Raw genomic sequence first — 19,195 nt, 5'->3', positions numbered from 1 at the left:
TGCAGAAATCACCATATGACAGGTCTCACGTGTGATTCATGAAACGTTTGTATCTTGCCAATCACAGTGTAAGAATGATTGGGCATTGATAAATGTAGTGGATGAAAACCATTGTCATTTAAATATCACAATCCTAAATATTATCGGTTTAGAGGCCTTGCTCCTTGACTTTACGACATGGAGAAGCGTAATATGGTCAAGAAGAGAAACTTATCTGCCCTCAGAATAGAAGCTTCAACATCCCAAATCCAATGGAATAAATAATTTCTATTTGGCAGCCTGAACAGTAGCATCGCAGGAAGGCAGGAAAATGTGGTATGGAAAGCATTTAGGTGGAGTAAAAATGTTGTGTGTTATTCCTCACCTCATGCTTATGGAATGGGATGTTCAACAAACTCATCAGACTGGTCAGGTCTCCTATATTACAGTGTCATATATAATCACATACAGACCCAGTCTACCATAGAAACAATATAAGCAGCCATTCGCCAATGAAAATACATTTCTAGAGAAAACAAATAGTGTTAGCTTAAAGTTTAGAGGCATCTATGATCTAATAATGATGCTCTCAATTTTATAAAATTAAACTTTGCCTTAGGATGTAGCACAAGCAAATATTTTTGCCTCGAGCCCCAGGAAAAAGTTGTCAATAATTATTTAGGTTTTCAGTCCAGTGATCAGAATATTTTTAAAGAAATATTGCTGCTGGCTCATCCAAGTTTAATACTTCATTGAAATGCGCTTTGATTTGTTTATTTGTATGTTGGTCACATTTGGCTTGTGTTTCTAAACTTATACTTTTGCAATGTCAGGGTTCAAAGCTCACACAGCTGCAGTCACATGACCGCGCCTTTTGCTATGACTTAGCGTTCCGACTGATTCACAAATCACAACAAAGGAAGGAGGACAAGGACAGAGACTGAAGATCTTAATTCATTTACTTAAAGAAAATAGAAATATTTACAAAATGAATGAATGGTGTGAGTAAGGCAATTAATCAGTAGTGTTAGACAGTGCAAGCATGTGATGATAGTGGAGTGAAGAGCTGTAACAGGAAAGAAAAACCAAATATATAACAAAGCCATAACAAATGACCAAACCCAAGACAGCAGGTGATGAGCTCCAAGCCCCCGCCATTTCCCAAAGGCTCCTCCTTTTAAAGGAAATCCCAGGTGTTTCCGTAATGAGCTCCTCAGCCACAACTCCAAGCATCACAGCGGCAGCGCTGAGAGTCTCACAGCCTCCAATCCAGTGTCACTAACCTGATCCAGTGTTCAGTGCAGCTCAGGTTTCTCTTCACTGACGCGCAAATCTTTCACCTTTTACTAAAGATTTCCGGGGAGAGGGATGTTAATGAGCTGAGCTTATTTTTGCAGGCTTTGCTCTGGTAGAGCTGGACATGTTTCATGGTCAAATGTTAGAAATATCGAACCTTTTGCATGGAAACCACACACACACGGTGATGTCTCTCTTCAAAAGGATCCAGCTGTTGGGGGTGGAGTCTAGCTGTGTTTACCTTTCTGTTACCTTTCTTACCTTTCTACCCAATCCGGCTGAGTTCAGTGCTATTTGGCTTGAAGAATTCTCTGCGATTCCAGAAAAGGTTAAAATTGTCTATGAAGTTTATACAGGTACCAAATTAAAAAAAACGTTTTTCCAAGCCAGGTGTTAAGACTGAAGAGTCTAGTAAATGCAAAGCTTCCCCTTGCAGGGAGTGGGCCACTGATAAAAGATTGTATTCTAGTCTTATAGAGATCAGAAAAAAGTTTTCTGAAATCATCTTGGACAAACAGCTGTTCTCTGAAAACATCATTTGCTCCCACATGCACAACAATACGTTTGATAGTTTTATGCTTGGACATGAGTTTCAAAATGCTGTCTTTGGTGTCAGAGATGGATGCATTTGGAAGGCAGCAAATAATCAGTGTTGGGAGTAATGCGTGACAAAAGTAACGAATTACTGTAATGCATTGCTTTTTGCAGTAACGCGGTAACGTAAGGCATTACAGAAAAAATTTGGTAATATTTTACTCGGTACAAATGTCAGTAATGCACGTTACAATGCATTTTTAGCCTGGAATGAAGTGGTGGGTTTTTTTTTCCTTCAAACAAATTCGCCAAAATCACGCGAGATCAGCAGAGGTGAAACGTCCGCGCAAAATGTTTCACTGCCTTTTCCTTTAGGCTAATCAGACAGGAGCGAGAGATGAGTGAACCTGCAGCTGATCTAATGTCGGATAACACATTCTCCAGATGGGCATATGCCCATTACTTTAAGTTTGTGAAAAATAAGGATGTGAAGAACATCGTAGCCAGATGCACTTTGTGTGCTAAACCTAAAGAACTGTCCACTTCCCAAAATAGCACCAGTAATTTAACTAAACAGGGGCGGCACGGTGGTGTAGTGGTTAGTGCTGTCGCCTCACAGCAAGAAGGTCCGGGTTCGAGCCCTGTGGCCGGCGAGGGCCTTTCTGTACGGAGTTTGCATGTTCTCACTGTGTCTGTGTGGGTTTCCTCCAGGTGCTCCGGTTTCCCCCAGAGACATGCAGGTTAGGTTAACTGGTGACTCTACAGTAAATTGACCGTGAGTGTGAATGGTTGTCTGTGTCTATGTGTCAGCCCTGTGATGACCTGGCGACTTGTCCAGGGTGTACCCCGCCTTTCGCCCATAGTCAGCTGGGATAGGCTCCAGCTTGCCTGCGACCCTGTAGAACAGGATAAAGTGGCTAGAGATAATGAGATGAGATGAGAATTTAACTAAACATTCACAGAGGTGCCACAGTAACATGAAGGAAGCAAGCGGAGGATGAGAGTGGTGATAAAATCACAAAGCAGCCAAAATTAACATTCTCCCGCTCTGAGATGCTCCTTCAGCCTCAGGAGGTTAGGAGACTTGTGGTGGAGTATGTTGTTGAAGATATGCTGACAGTTTGTTTACATTTTTCCTACGGAAGCCGCGAGAGGCCCTTCATATAATCTTTTTTTATTCACCTTGTTATCCCGAGATAACGACATAATTAATTCAGGATCTCGAGAAAACAACACAACTAATTCGAGATCTCAAGAAAACAAAACCGTTATTTCGAGATCTCAAGAAAACAAAACAATTATTTCATAATCTCAGCTGGATCACTGTATCTCCGTCGGTAGAGACGAAGCTGGGCCAGTCTTCTGCGGAGGTGCTGCGAACTAATTTTGAAATTATCCCTTATTAAAAGACTTAATGCAATCTCTCCCTGTGTCAACTCCTGATCAAAATATTGCCTTATTAGGTGATCGATTATTCTAGACATTCTAATGACCAAAGTTGCGTCTATACAGAATGAGAAATAGCCCCAAAGTCAGCATATCACAAGTCTCTTAGCGTACCTGAATGAACCATTTCTCAACTGTTTTCTTGAGATCATGAAATAATTGTTTTGTTTTCTCGAGATCACGGAATAATTGTTTTGTTTTCTCAAGATCTCAAAATAACGGTTTTGTTTTCTCGAGATCTCGAATTAGTTGTGTTGTTTTCTCGAGATCCTGAATTAATTATGTCGTTATCTCGGGCAGGCCCGCCGACAGGGGGGGACAAACGGGTATGTTGTCCCGGGCCCAGGAATGGGGGGGGCAGAACTGGGCTCTCAAGAAGTTGTGATTATTTTATTTCATTTCAAAATGTTTTGATTTGGGGGAGAAATGTGCTATATTTGCATTTAATAAATGATTTCTAGATCTTTTGCCTTTATTGTCTTTGAAAAAGGCATCAAGAACCCCCTACCACCCCTAATGCAAAAATGGTTTGGTCTGACTCTTTGATTAAGGGGAAAAAAAACGACATCGTTCGATCATAGCGCTTTGACAATCAGCGTGCGTGCCATTTGCCAACATGCACAAGTCAGGAGCACAGAAAAGAAAAGAGAAAAAGAGAGGAAGAAACCAAGAGACTCAGGGGCTCACTGCATAAATATTTTAAAAAAAGATTCGGATGATGCAGCAGGTACTAGCAAAGGCAGTGGGGCAGCCGAGCCAGGTAAGACCAGTGTTGGGCACGTTACTTTCAAAAAGTAATTAGTTATAGTTACTAGTTACTTTTCCCAAAAAGTAACTGAGTTACTAACGGAGTTACTTTGTCATAAAAGTAACTAATTACCAGAGAAAGTAATTATTCCGTTACATTTTGTTCCCCCTCAAAAAAAATCAAATTCAATTAGTGTAATCATAATAAAAGTGAATGTTAAATGTGTTTAATGACTGAAATGGATACTTAACAGAACCGATTAGTAATGTTATCTACACTATATTAATATTTTTGTGGGACAATGTGAGATAAGACGTCTATCAAATGTAATATATTTTTTTGGTTATTAAAATTATGTTACTAATTACTGGCCACTGACGAGGACAAACGCTTTGTTCCTCGACATAATGTGCATTGCACGTAAACACTCTTGCCTTTTATTTCAAGTAATGAAAAGTAATGGCTGTATTTCCAATGTGAAAGCGCAGTGCTGGGCTGACCGCTCGCCATCGCTGTGTCTTCCGATTGAAAGAGCGCGCAGTAGTGCAGTAGGTGTGGCCTACCCACGTATGTTGTCCAAATCTACTCTGATTGGCTTACTGTGCCGTTGTTTTGCGTCTCCCCACCCCACACTAAAGCAGAGGAAAGAAAGGCTGAGCGAGCAGCGTGCCAGATGAGAACAGCTTTAATAAAGTAACACATAGTATTTTATTGTAAGTAACGGGAACGGCGTTATAACGATGTAAAAAGTAATTAGTTAGATTACTCGTTACTAAAAAAAGTAACGCCGTTAGTAACGCCGTTTATTTCTAACGCCGTTATTCCCATCACTGGGTAAGACACAGACAACTTTTTCCAGCCCCGTAAAGTAACCCCAACCAAGGCACGCGCGGCACGCAATTCATGTTACAAACGAGGGGAGAGCAAGTCACACTGAACACCATATCAAACGCACAGGGCATTGAATCATTTCATAACCACAACGGCTTAATAACATTGCGTTTCATATATCTGATTGAAGCTAAGAATATTCACATTAGCCCGCAATCATATCCCGCCGTTTCTTGAGCGGTGTGTTCTTCTATGCTTTTCACACTGGACAGTACGCACGCCCGCACAACAAAAGTCTGGCGCATTGCATTTCGCACCTGAATAGTTGCAGACTAAGGAAATGTTAAAATGTTAAAACTGTAAAAATGTTGAAATGCTAAAATGAAATGGTTGTTGACCGGTTGAATGGTTTTTGAATACCTGTCATTTAAGGGTTGGAGTGAGTAGAGACTGGGATAAGAGAGGTGGGTGTGTGTGTGGGTTGTTGGGGGGGGCATTCAGAGCATTTTGTCCCGGGCCCAGCCAAAGCTGTCAGCAGCCCTGTCTCAGGATAACAAGGTGAGTAAAAAAAGGATTATATGAAGGGCCTTTCTCGGCTTCCGTATTTTTGTCCTGTATAACTGAGGTTTTTTTTCTGGTCGGAAGTCAAACTAAAGTGATTGAGCTGCCTTTCCTTCGAGGGCTAATATGTCTAAGCATTTCAATATCATTAAAAGCACTTTGATTTTGTTATTTCTAATTCTGTTTTTCGAAATGTGACTGGGTAGCCTCATATAGCTAATAGTCATTGTCTAGCTGTGATTTAAAAGGCTTGTGGGGTTTTTTTTTCAGGCCAGTTTTATTGTAGGCTACGATTTGCCATAATATGTTCATTTTTGTTAAATTTCTGAAATGATGGAGTCATATCCCTTAGGGCTAATCTTTTTTTTTTTTATGAAGCATAAACTATGCTTAATGCTGTAAACTTGAAAACAATAAAGGCATAGAAATGCTAATCTTGTATCCTGTCATATCTTTAGACATTACAGTACATTACAGTTCAATTAATGTTAATATGAATAGGCCTAAAGTTACAGTATTTCTATCACAATTTGCCAGACTTTCACCTATTGTCTGTTCTTGCAATGATTGTTCCTTGTATTGTGCCATGAGCCATCACTGTGGCTATTATATTCTACTGTTTTTAACCATAAGCCTAGCTCAGTCAGATACCACATCACCTTCCACTGGATGTGTGATGAGCTAATTGAGCGTCTTGAGCTACATTTAGATTGCCAAATCCATACTTCCAGTTATTTTGGTGAGAGTAACTTAGAAGTAATGCAATAGTAGTGTAATGCCTTACATTTTAAATACAGTAATATTGTAATGTAACTCATTACTTTAAAATGACAGTAACAAGTAATAAAAAATGCAAAACAGTTTTGAAGTAACTTGCCCAACACTGCAAATAATCATCCCATGTCCTTTTAAATGTCTTACAGTGGAATCACCAAGAACAAGGGTTGTGGGATCAGGTGGTGTTACGAGCTGCTTTTTGCCTCTTCCCACAGCTCTTCGGTTGTGGTGCAATCTCTTTCTATGATGTGCTTGTCCGGCTGAAAATTCCACTTCCACATCCCTGAGGCATTCAAATTTATTCTGAAGCCTTATGGGATGTGGATTTTCCATAAGATTGTAAATCCTATTGTAGTTTGTAGACCTGGCTCTATTTCTAATAGCATGGCTGTGGAGCATGGGTTGCATAGTATCAGAACGAACTGGTGTTGAGGTAATTACTCTTCTGTTTTTATTTTTGGGCCTGCCACCCATAGTGTGCCAGTTTTCTGTACTCACATTTTGCTTTGTTAGATCGATGCATTCATCCACTCGATTTGCAATGCCATCGGCCTGTCGGGGTGCAATCTCTGCATTCTCAGCCACTGTTTCTGTACTCCTTTCGTGAGATATCGCTCTTAGTTCATCCGTCTTTGGCAGAGCATCAATCTTTGATTCCAGGATAGAAATCCTCTGTTCTAGTTCTGTGCATTTTCTGCAGGATCTCCTGGATTTTTTGCCCCCTGGCATTTTGTTTTAAAAGCTAACTTATCTTGTAAAGGTGAAAAATAAAATGAAGAAATAGTGGAAATTAAGTGAAAAAGTAAAATAAAATAAAGATCAAGCAGAAGCAAAGCAGGAGCAAAGCAAAGAAGCGTCCTACTCGCTTGAGTAGGCTCTTCATGTGGGGCCATCCTCAGCAGCAGCCAGTGGTTTTCAGGTGATGAGTACTCCAACCAAAAAAAGCTGACCAGTGTTTTTGGTTCTTAAAAAAAAATGTAATTTTCTCAACCTCATGCTTTTTCCATGCATATCTCATAGTCTTCTTGTCCGAAGTTTCCTAGCACTACATAGTCCAAAATTATAATTGTGTCACCAGGAACTTACGAATATGTGCAGCATGATAAGAATCCTTTAGAGTTTTAGCTGCAGTTTTTTTTATATCAACTGGCTCACTGATAGAGAATTGAGCAGAACTGTTTTGAAGAAACAGTGAGAACTCACAAGCAATGAATGATATAGGCACCACTTTTCCTCAGTCCCAATATCTTAGCTCAGAACTCTCTACCTTCAGAAGGAAGGTCAAAGGCCCCAGTGAGAATTGAAATCACCACCCCTGGTTTACAAGACCAGTGCTCTAAACAGGCGCCTATCTATTGTAGAGTCAGCCCAAAACAGAACCTTGAGGACCCTTTGCTGATCCTCGAATACCACTTGTCCACCAAGTCACCACTTTTCCACTGAGGGCTGGTTCCGAGCTGGTGCCTAATCTTGAGCCAGTTCTTGAAGTTTCCACAGCCAAAGAAACAGCTCTCAACCAGGAAAACTGGTCACAGTGTGTCACCAAATCCTTGCTGGTTTAGAACCAAGAACTGCTTATGTCAGTGGCTAGGACTTGTTTTGCTGGGAAACAATCTTGAAGGAGTTTTTTTTTTTGTACAACATTTAAGGGTTCATCTCTGAGAAACAACCAAAAACTCCACGAGATGACATGAGGAAGAAACCTTGAGAACAACCAGACTCAAAAGAGAACCCATCCTCATCTAGGTCACACCAGATGGTGAGATTATAAATAAGTTCCCTTCAATAACTTTGTGCCACATTGCCAAAATTTGCAACAGACCCCTTGCACCGATGTCACACTTACATTCGCAACCGTTACTGCCCTTGTCCTGGGGGACAAGTGAGCTTTGTTTACATACTGAAGGCAAGCGATATTGAAGATGTCAAACATCTTCACGGAAGGAATCGGTCTTGCACCGACAGAAGACTTTTGTCTCAGGCACTGCTGGGATACCATGGCTCCTGTTTACTGGCAGTCCCTTTTGGGCCAGATTTATCATCTTGGCATGGCTTTTCATCTCACGCTCTTCCACAATTATGGGTGGCATACTGCTTGCCTGTACTTCTTGATTGTAGAGGTGCATTTTTGTCAGCAATTGAAAGAAACCTTCAAGAGAGTCTCGAGAGCAAAGACCTGTGGCAGGACCTGAATCGGCAAGCCTTTAAATGCAACAAGCCTTCTCTGTGAGCAACTGAAATCAACATTCAGTAGAGTCTTGCATCAGGCGCTGCTGGGTTTTCTCCCACATGGAGAACGCAAGTGTGGGCTTTGGAGGTGTAAGCACAAATTATGGCAGGAGTGAATGTCATGAGTATTGTGAGGAACTGGAATTTCAGGTACAGCTTCCTTTTGGGCAAATTCATAGGAAGAGGTGGAACATGGTGATATTTATGTTTGACTGGGGTCAAGAAAGAATTGCATCTCAGATGGAAAAGAGGGAATGGCCATATCCAAAGGATTTCACCTCGGTCGACGATTTCGGTTGGAAAAAGCTTCCCTGCAGGGTGTATGCAAAAGGAAATGACTCTGGGGGGACTTGAACCCACAACCTTTGAATGGCTTCTCTGATGACCCTAGAAGTCCAACACGCAACCCATTGCGCCACAGAACCCATTATGCCCTACCTTCATGGTGTTCCCTCTCAGATTCTTTCAAATTCCTGGCTGGCCTCACGTTTCCTGTTCTGTTCCAGGGACAAGTCCTTTTCTCGTCATAACAGATGAAATGAACGTGCAGTAAACCTCAAAACCAATGAACTCTGGGAGGATCTCAACCCACAAGCATCAGCACAAGGCCTGCAATTCAACATCCAGTATGCCACCATGCCGTCTTCGCTCGTTTTTCAGCTCAGAAAGTAAGATGGGCACGGAAGGAATTGGTCTTGCACTGACAGAAGACTTTTGTCTCAGGCACTGCTGGGATACCATGGCTCCTGTTTACTGGCAGTCCCTATTGGGCCAGTTTTATCATCTTGGCATGGCTTTTCATCTCACGCTCTTCCACAATTATGGGCGCCATACTACTTGCCTGTACTTCTTGATTGTAGAGGTGCATTTTTGTCAGCAATTGAAAGAAACCTTCAAGAGAGTCTCGAGAGCAAAGACCTGTGGCAGGACCTGAATCGGCAAGCCTGTAAATGCAACAAGCCTTCTCTGTGAGCAACTGAAATCAACATTCAGTAGAGTCTTGCATCAGGCGCTGCTGGGTTTTCTCCCACATGGAGAACGCAAGTGTTGGCTTTGGAGGTGTAAGCACAAATTATGGCAGGAGTGAATGTCATGAGTATTGTGAGGAACTGGAATTTCAGGTACAGCTTCCTTTTGGCCAAATTCGTAGGAAGAGGTGGAACATGGTGATATTGCTGTTTGACTGGGGTCAAGAAAGAATTGCATCTCAGATGGAAAAGAGGGAATGGCCATATCCAAAGGATTTCGCCTCAGGTCGACGATTTCGTTTGGAAGAAGCTTCCCTGCAGAGCGTATGCAAAAGGAAATGACTCTGGTGGGACTTGAACCCACAACCTTTGAATGGTTTCTCTGATTACTCTAGAAGTCCAACACGCTATCCTTTGCGCCACAGAGCCCATTTTGCCCTGCCTTTGTGGTGTTTTCTCTCAGATTCTTTCAAATTCCTGGCTGGCCTCACATTCCCTGTTCTGTTCCAGTGCAAATCATAAAGGTGAGAGAGGACAGCCCTGACGAGTACCTCTACTCTACTCGAGGGGAAGATATCCGATACTGAACCATTTATGAAAACCCTCGCAGCTGGGGACCTGTACAGCACCTTGATCCACTCAACAAAACTGGAGTCCAAACCATACCTGTTCAAAACATCAAATAGATACTCCCACCTGATCAAATGCTTTTTCAGCATCCAGTGACACAGCAACAACCTTGCTTTTTTGTCATTTGCGTTAATTGTATAACATTTAGAAGCCGTCGGACACTGGAGTGTGATTTCCTACCCCTGATGAATCATGTCTGGTCCAGTCTCACTCAAATGGGCAACACTTCTTTCAAACTTCTAGCCAGAAGCGTAGACAAAATTTTACAATCAACCCCAAGCAAGCTTATTGGTCTATAGAATGTACAAAGATCAGGAGATTTATCTTTCTTTAAAATCAGAGAAATATGGGTGAGATTTAAAGTTGGTGGGAGTGTGCCCCTCCTAAATGATTCCATAAACATGTTAGTTAAGTGCCCCACTTCAAACTTTGCCATCTTTTTATAAAATTCAGGTCCAAACCCATCAGGGCCTGGTGCTTTCCCACTCTGTAGGGATTTAATGGCCTCCAAGACTTCCTTTTCTGCTTTCTTCAGATAGGGTAGGGAGATTAATTCTGTCAAAAAAAAAATCCTTAGAATTGATATGTATGAATGAATGAATTTATTTATTTCGAACATGTATAAAAATGTATGTAACTATTTATACATACAAAAGAAAGAAAATGAAAAAAGTGACAAAAAAAGATTAAATAAAATAATATAAAGAGCTAATACATTACAATACACCGCACATTGTTCGAAAAAGGAGTGGGAAGAAGTACAATACTTTTTTTAATTTCCCACCCCTTTTTAACTACCCCGAAATCCAAACTACATTAATACACTTATAAAAATATATACCACATATACACTTCATGATTATCCATATAAATATATAATTACAAAAATAAATATATACTACATACCATATCCATATACATATATATACATATACACATAACTATCTATATAAATATATAATTACAAAAAAAAAAAAAAATATCTACTACATACTTATCCCTGTAAATATGAAGATATCTATCCCCATAAATAAATATATACCATATACTAAGCTAGTTCTAATATAACAATCAACCCTATTCTATTTATCCCTCATCATCCTCCATTAACATATTTCCTCTGCAATATACTTGTTTAAAAATATTTTTTTGTACCTTTTTTTAAACAGATTTATATTTGCACTTTGTTTTATTTCTGTCTCCAGTCTGTTCCATAAAGTCACCCCACAGCTCGATACGCACATGCTTTTCATATTTGTTCGAACCTTTGGTTTTTTAAAATTTAGGTCTCCCCTTAGATTATATCCCCCCTCTCTCTCACTGAACATTCCTTGTATATTTTTTGGCAATAGATTATTTCTTGCTTTGTACATTATTTGTGCTGTTCTGAATTTGACCAGATCCATAAATTTCAACATGTGTGATTTTATGAATAGTGGGTTTGTGTGATCTCTGTATCCTGTTTTGTTTATTGTCCTTATTGCTCTTTTCTGTATTGTACATATCGGCTGCAGAGTGGTTTTGTAGGTGTTTCCCCAGACTTCGACACAATAAGTCAGATATGGCAAAAATAATGAGTAATATAGAGTATGCAAAGATTTACAATCAAGAATATATTTTGTTTTCCACAGAATTGCCGAGCACTTTGCCAGTTTTGCTCGTACGTATCCTACATGAGGTTTCCAGCAGACTTTAGGATCCAAAATCACACCAAGAAATTTAATTTCCTGTACCATTTCTATCTTAGTATTGTCTATTATCAATTCTACATTACAATCTATTTTATGTCTCCCAAACAACATAATCTTTGTTTTGCTTAGATTTAATGATAATTTATTTTTGTCAAACCATAGTTTTAGTTTATTTATTTCAGTTGTGATTATCTCTAAAGTCTGCTGCAAATTCTCACCGGAACAAAAAATATTGGTGTCATCTGCAAACAAAACAAATTTCAATTCTTGCGAAATTGTACATATGTCATTGATGTATATTATGAATAATTTCGGACCTAATATTGACCCCTGTGGTACCCCGCATGTAATGTTCATGAAATCAGATTTATGGTCACCTATCTGCACAAACTGTTGCCTGTTTCTTAGATAGCTCGACAGCCAGCTCCACCCAACTCCCCTAACACCACACTTTTCTAGTTTACTTAATAATATACTATGATCAATAGTATCGAATGCTTTTTTTAGGTCCACAAATACTCCAATTGCTATTTTTTTATTGTCTATACATTTTGTGATTTCCTCTATTAGTTCCATTAGTGCCATCGATGTTGATCTGTCCGTTCTGAATCCATATTGACTGTCTGTAAGGAGGTTGTGTTTTTCAATGAATTTGTCCAGTCTATCTGAAAAAAGTTTTTCGAGTATTTTGGAGAATTGGGGGAGTAAAGAAACAGGCCTGTAGTTTGTGAAATGGTGTCTATCTCCGGTTTTAAACAATGGTATCACTTTTGCAATTTTCATTTTGTCTGGAAATGTACCTGATTGAAAAGATAAATTGCAGATGTGGGTGAGTGGTTTCACAATTCCCTCAATAACTGTCTTTACTGTTAACATGTCTATATCATTCCAGTCTGCAGAAGTTTTGTTTTTACATTTTCTTACAATTTGGATAATTTCTTCCTCATCAGTTGCAGTTAGAAAAATTGTACTTGGATTTCTGTCCCCCATATCTTCTATGTCCCCACATTGTGTTGTTTCGGGTTCCTTTATTTTTGCCGCTAAATCTGGTCCCACATTTACAAAGAATTGATTAAAACCATTCACCACATCCTCCATATTATTTATGGTCTTATCATTTACAGTGTAGTACTCTGGGTAATTTGTAGTTTTGGATCCATTTCTCACAATACCATTCAATACAGTCCATATACCTTTAATATTGTTTTTATTTTTCTCCACTAATTTATTATAATAGTCTTTCTTACATATCCTCATAATATTAGTTAATTTATTTTTATATTTTTTATATTTTTCCTCTGCCTCTATAGTTCGATGCTTTAAGAATTGTCTGTATAATATATTTTTCTTTTTGCAGGCATTTTGTAGCCCCTTGGTGACCCACGGACTATTTGTATATTTATGTATATTACTGTATTTCTTTATAGGACAATTTTTATTATATAGTTCATTGAATATTATTAAAAATTCCTCATATGCTTTATCAACATCTTTTTCTTTATAAACTACATTCCAGTCCTGTATTATTAAGTCATTTTTTAGTGCAATCATGGTTTCTTCAGTTTTCATTCTTATATATTTATAATTTTTATTATCCTTTTTCTTGCTATAATTACAGTAATATACATTAAAAATAGGTAGGTGGTCACTGATGTCTGTTAATAGTAGACCGCTCTCTATATTATTTTCCAGGATATTAGTAAATATATTATCTATTAAAGTGGTGCTGTGAGAAGTGATCCTGCTTGGTCTGGTAATAGTTGGGTACAGTCCCATACTTAACATTGAATTAATGAACTCTTCTGTCATTTTATGTTTCTTATGATTTAAGAGGTCGATGTTAAAATCACCACAGATGTACCTGACCTTCTGAGTTGATTTTATAAACATACTTTCCATCCAATCTATAAAAACTTCTATGCTTGATCCAGGAGATCTGTATATACAGCTCACCATTATATTTTTCATTTTTTCACAGCATATTTCTATTGTAATACACTCCATCCAATCATCAACAGCTACCGTCATTTTATTATTAATTTTATATTCCAAACTATTATCAACATATATTGCCACTCCCCCTCCTCTTTTGTTCTTTCTATTGATATAATTTAATTCATACCCGTTCAGCTCAAAATCTACTCCCATCTCATCGTTGATCCAAGTTTCTGATATGGCTATTATATTGAATGGAGTATTGAACTGACTGAGATATTCCTTCATTTTATGGAAATTGGCATACAGACTTCTGATATTGAAATGAATAATTGATATCTTATTTCCGTCTCTGATCTTTGCATTGTATTGATATTCAGTGTAATACCGGCAGCTGATATTGATGTTGCTGAAAAGATTATTTTCCGGATCAATATTATTTTCCATATCTTGTATTTTGTGCTCAGTATAATGGAAAGTGTCCAGTTCTTGTGTCCAGTGTCCAGTGTCCAGTCCTTGTGTCATGATTGTAAATTGCTTTATTTGGCTCCCTCAGAATTTGTCCAGTTCCCCAATATCTCGGATGACCAAGATCTTGGCCTCTTCTGGAGATCCCTTCAGCTTGATGAAAATCTTGCAGTTTTGTGTCCAAGTGTTTTGGATTTTCCCCTGTTTCCTTAGTAGTCTCGCCTTTTTTGCAATATCTGCATTTTTTTTTGTTAAGTGCTCATTTAAAAACACATCTGAGCCTTTCAGTTTCTTCCCTTGTTTTAACAATTGCATCTTATGCTTTCTGTTGACAAATCTCATTATTACAGCTGGTTTGCCTGTGTTGCTTCTCCGTGGGAGAGGGTGACATGCTTCAATGTTATTGCTTTTTACCTCAATCCCCTTGGAGTGCAGGAATGCTAACACCTGTTTCTCCACAGAGTTAGCATCCTCCTCATTCAGTTCCTCTCCATCTCTTCTCGCCACTGCTCCAGCATATGAGCGGGGTTGAATTTGCAGTCCGGTCACAATGATGTCATTCATCCGGGTGTACTGCTCCAGCTCCTCCACTCGGTTCTCGAGAATGGCGATCCTCTTTGCCTTCTCTGAATTCTGCAGCCTCAGAGCTTTGACCTCTTCTACCAGGTCCAGGATGGTCTTCTGCTGCACCCTGACAGCAGAGATTTCTTCCCCCAGAAAGTCGAGGGATTTTTTAATATCATCAATCTCCTCGACCGTAGGAGCTTTCTTCGGGGGCATTGCGTTTGTTATTACGCGGCCCGTTCCTGCGCAACCTCTCGGCCCGCTCTCGCGCAGCCTCGCTCCCGCGCAACCTCTCGGCCCGCTCTCGCGCAGCCTCGCTCCCGCGCAACCTCTCGGCCCGCTCTCGCGCAGCCTCGCTCCCGCGCAACCTCTCGGCCCGCTCTCGCGCAGCCTCGCTCCCGCGCAACCTCTCGGCCCGCTCTCGCGCAGCCTCGCTCCCGCGCAACCTCTCGGCCCGCTCTCGCGCAGCCTCGCTCCCGCGCAACCTCTCGGCCCGCTCTCGCGCAGCCAATCACTAATTGGATGACTCTGAATGTGTTACTGAGTCATGTTCTATACGAAGGAAAGGAAACGCAGGACCAAACTAATAAATATGGGCGCTCAGCGAGCACCTCGGTATGATCAGCTGTTCGTTTAGCGACAGAATGATGGAACTGTCAGTGCACGCTCAAAGGGAAACCTGTAGATGGCAGTAATGCAACACTGTGGATCTAAAATCCTTAGAATTGATATGTTTTGACACTCAGATGAGTATAGCTTGAGCTAGATGAGCAAGTAGCCAGACGGATTTATTCCCAGATTCAACAGTCTGTGCCTGGCATAAAATATTGCTGATTCTGCTTTTTGAGTTAGCAGTTGATCTAAAGCAGATCTGGCTGCTTCTAATTTCTTCAGCACAGAACTGGAGAAAGACACTTTAAAATCTCTTTCCATGATAGCAAATGTCTCGATCAAGCTCCAACTGTTTTGCTAATATGTTCTTCCTCTTCGCAGTTGTGTAAAAAATGATAGACCCTTTGAGGAAAGCCTTGTCTGTTTCCCATAAGGTTGAGGCTGAAACCTCAGGTGAATCATTTGTAGAAATAAAAAAGTTCCCATTGATTTCCTAAATATGTTAAAAATGCAGGATTGCTTAGAAGAGATGGATTTAAACGCCAATGTCTAGATAAAGGGTCATAGTAAGGAGGCAGGCGTTCTATAGAGATTGATGAGTGGTCTGAGAGAATGCATGTGTTAATGGAGCAGGCTCCGGTTCTGTCAAGGGCCGATCTAGAGATGAAAATATAATCAATTCTAGAAAAAGAATGATGGGGATGTGAGGAAAAATGTGAAATCTTTCTCTCATGCATTAGTGACTCTCCATGTGTCAAATAACTTGAGGTCTGACCAAAGCTCTATTGTTGCTTTTGCCATCTTTGATAACAAAATATTATTTCCAGATATTATTTGTCAAGATATTATTCGTTTATTGGTGACCTTGTTAAAATAATAAAGAAAAAATATTTATTTCTTTGCCCGACCTAACTTTTCCCTATTTCCTGGTTTTCTCCATGCTCAACAAGCAGCTGGACCATTAGTCTGCAGTAATTCTTTCCCCTACTTTTTCATTAGACAGATCACACAACACTCAGCTGTTCCTTTTCAAAATTCAACAATCCCCACTCCCTAGTTACTTACTTACTGACAGCTGAATCCTTTTGAAAAGAGACATCGTCTTGGGGGCGTGTGAGGGGGGTCCATGCAAAATGCTCAATATTTCTAACATTTGACCACCAAAAATGTTACCTATCTATCTATCTATCTATCAAAAATGCTCATTGGTCAGACATTTCCCTGCCTGTTTGCAATGGATAATAAAACTGTAAAGGTGTAAGAGATTGGCCAAGGCCAAATTACCCTATACCAGCTTTCTGGACCTCCAATACAGTTTCACTAACCTGATCCAGTGTTAAATGTAGCTCAGGTTTCTCTTCATTAACATATAAAGCTTTTGTGGTTTATTACAGATTGCTGAAGAGAGGCATATTAGCTCAACTGTGTTTTTTTTTTTTTTTGTAGGTTCTGTTCTAGCTGAGTTGTACATTTTTGGTGGTCAAATATTAGAAATATCAAGCTTCTTACAAAGATTCTTCTTCAACCATTTTGTGCACCCCTGAGATAATATCTCTCTTCAGAAAGATTCAGCTGTGTTTACCTTTCTGGATTTTAATATTTGGAAGTGGTATATTTAAAGCTGTTAACTGCAGCCAGTTATCAGTTTTCTGCATTTTGGTTAAGATCTGTTCTTATCAGTTTAATATCTGATATGTTCTTTAAATGAGAATATTAAACAGATTTTTAGAACAGGGAGCTGGAATAGGGGCTTGCTCCTTCTGCTCCATGCATCAATCTGGTATTGCAGTACCTCCAGGAATAGTGCCCTTCTTGAAAAAAAAAAAAATCCTATGTCATTTTTGTGTTTGATGTGTTTTCTGAATGATGATGATGATCAATTAAATTGATTTTTTTTTAGAGCAGAGAGCTGGAATAGGGGCTGACTCTTTCTGCTCTATACAGTACATCAACATGGTATTGCAGTAGCTCTAGAAATGGTGACCTTATTAAAAAAAATTACAGCCAAATCCTTTTGAAAAGAGACATAATTTTAGGCATGCATGGGAAAGAATTACTGCAGACTAATGGTCCAGCTGCTTGTTGAGCATGGAGAAAACCAGGAAATGGGGAAAAGTTTTGGAGCTATACCAAAAGCTTGATATTTCTCATCTTTGACCACCAAAAATGTTCAGCTCCCCCAGAGCAAAGCCTGTAAAAATAAGTTGATCTCATTAACATTCCTCTCCACAGAAATCTTTAGTAAAAGGCGAAAGATTTATGTGTCAATGAAGAGAAACCTGAGCTACACTTAACACTGGATCAGGCTAGTGGCACTGTATAGAGTATTTTCACGTGACGTCATCAAACCGAAAGTCGGCCATATTAGAGGCATTGGACACATGAACAGCAAAGCAAGCTTTGTGAATTTTTCGATAAACAAACCAAATAATGGTGAATTACTGCACAGTTTTGGGTTGCCACAATCGCTCAGATCTTGAGAAACATCTGCACTTCTACCGATTACCTAAAATAATCAAAAATCAGGGGGAGGAAACCAGAAAATTGTCAGAGGAGCATCATTGTCTCTGGCTTGCCAAACTAAACCAGGATCTGACTGACAAAATCTGCACAACATAAGAGTGTGTTCAGTTCACTTTGTATCAGGTATGAGGTTTTTTTTTTTTAAGTTTTAATCAATGTCTTAAAATTAAGCATGACACCATATTTCTGCTGTCTAGCCGTGATGGTGCTTCTGTATGTTCTCTTGAAAGGAAGTTAAAGTTAAAAATCACAATCAGCCATCTGAGGTAGGCCCACAGGGGATGTGCACACATGATCTACAGTATATCACTGTACATGTAATGTACACAGTACACACCTTTGTTTTCACCAGACATTTGTCACCAAATTTCCGTGCTTTTCATTCCCTGACCCAGTCACAGCACATCTGGTTATAGGCTTCTAGTCCCTTGAAACACTTCAGATCCTCAGCAGTGTATGGACTTGGCAAAAAAATTAAATAGTTGATGATGTCTGGGTATATTACAGCGGGCAGCAATGCATTGTCTTCACTCAGTTCCTCTCCCATTTCATATGGTTTCACGCTGTTGATTAACTGCAGTTTCCCGAGATAGTAGGCTCTTACACTGGGCTCTAGGCCTTCTACATGCTTTCTAGCAGCTTCTGTCTTCTTATTGCAAGTTTCTTTAACCAATACCATTACAAAAAATATATTTTTTTTTCCTGGATGAAATGCAAACACTGTTTATGGAAATCAAAACTGCCAACATGGCACACATCCAGAACGTTCATGTTTTGGTGATGTTGGTGAAAACACTATTGGAGGTCCAGAAAGCTGGTATAGGGTTTGGTGGCCTGGGCCAATCTCTTGCACCTTTATGGCTTTCTTAGCCATTGCAAACAGTCAGAGAAATAAATAAGCCAATAAGAAAATAAAAAGAAGATAGGTGGTGTTGTGTGATTTCTCTCATGAAAAAGTAAAAGAAAGAATTACTGCAGACTTACAGTCCAGTTGCTTGTTAAGCAGGGAGAAAACCAGGAAATAGGGGAAAAATCAGACCAGATTAAAAAATATATATATATATATATATATATATATACACAGTAAATCCTCTAATACTGGCCTGTATTCCATTACTGGCCGGGACTCTAATATTGGCCGGTCTCGCTGTCGGAGGAGGTAAATAATGGCCGGACTCTAATACAGGCCGGGGCTATAACCAACGATGTTTCTGAGATCATAGTGGCCTTACACAATCGTTCCGATCTGAAAGACAATTGTGATCAGTGGCGCCGCCAGGCGTATGGCCGTACGCACTAGGCGTACCTTGGGGAGAGAGATATTTTTTTTTAATTATAATTGTTACCTGAATGCTTTGGCAATGCAACATAATTTGAGAGAGAGAGAGAGAGAGAGAGACGTG

The 19,195-nt window shown here is 39.7% G+C and overlaps 3 non-coding genes and 1 pseudogene across 3 annotated transcripts; 2 read left to right on the top strand and 2 right to left on the bottom strand.

Moving 5' to 3' along the window:
• The first annotated feature begins 1,280 nt into the window (after positions 1 to 1,280).
• Positions 1,281 to 1,395, top strand: LOC132895952 (U5 spliceosomal RNA). Its single transcript, XR_009655885.1, has one exon. It is a non-coding gene; the product is annotated as a U5 spliceosomal RNA (small nuclear RNA).
• Positions 1,396 to 9,708: 8,313 nt separating this feature from the next.
• Positions 9,709 to 9,798, bottom strand: trnar-ucu (transfer RNA arginine (anticodon UCU)). The gene is given in 2 exon segments: positions 9,709 to 9,744; positions 9,762 to 9,798. It is a non-coding gene; the product is annotated as a tRNA-Arg (tRNA).
• A 7,111-nt stretch (positions 9,799 to 16,909) lies between these two features.
• On the top strand, positions 16,910 to 17,083 carry LOC132897565 (U2 spliceosomal RNA; annotated as a pseudogene).
• A 358-nt stretch (positions 17,084 to 17,441) lies between these two features.
• On the bottom strand, positions 17,442 to 17,556 carry LOC132896000 (U5 spliceosomal RNA). The gene has a single exon (XR_009655897.1). It is a non-coding gene; the product is annotated as a U5 spliceosomal RNA (small nuclear RNA).
• Positions 17,557 to 19,195: the final 1,639 nt, after the last annotated feature.

This window comes from Neoarius graeffei, chromosome 1 (assembly GCF_027579695.1).
Source record: "Neoarius graeffei isolate fNeoGra1 chromosome 1, fNeoGra1.pri, whole genome shotgun sequence".
NCBI lineage: Eukaryota > Metazoa > Chordata > Actinopteri > Siluriformes > Ariidae > Neoarius > Neoarius graeffei.
This window is presented reverse-complemented; position numbering and strand designations above follow the sequence as displayed.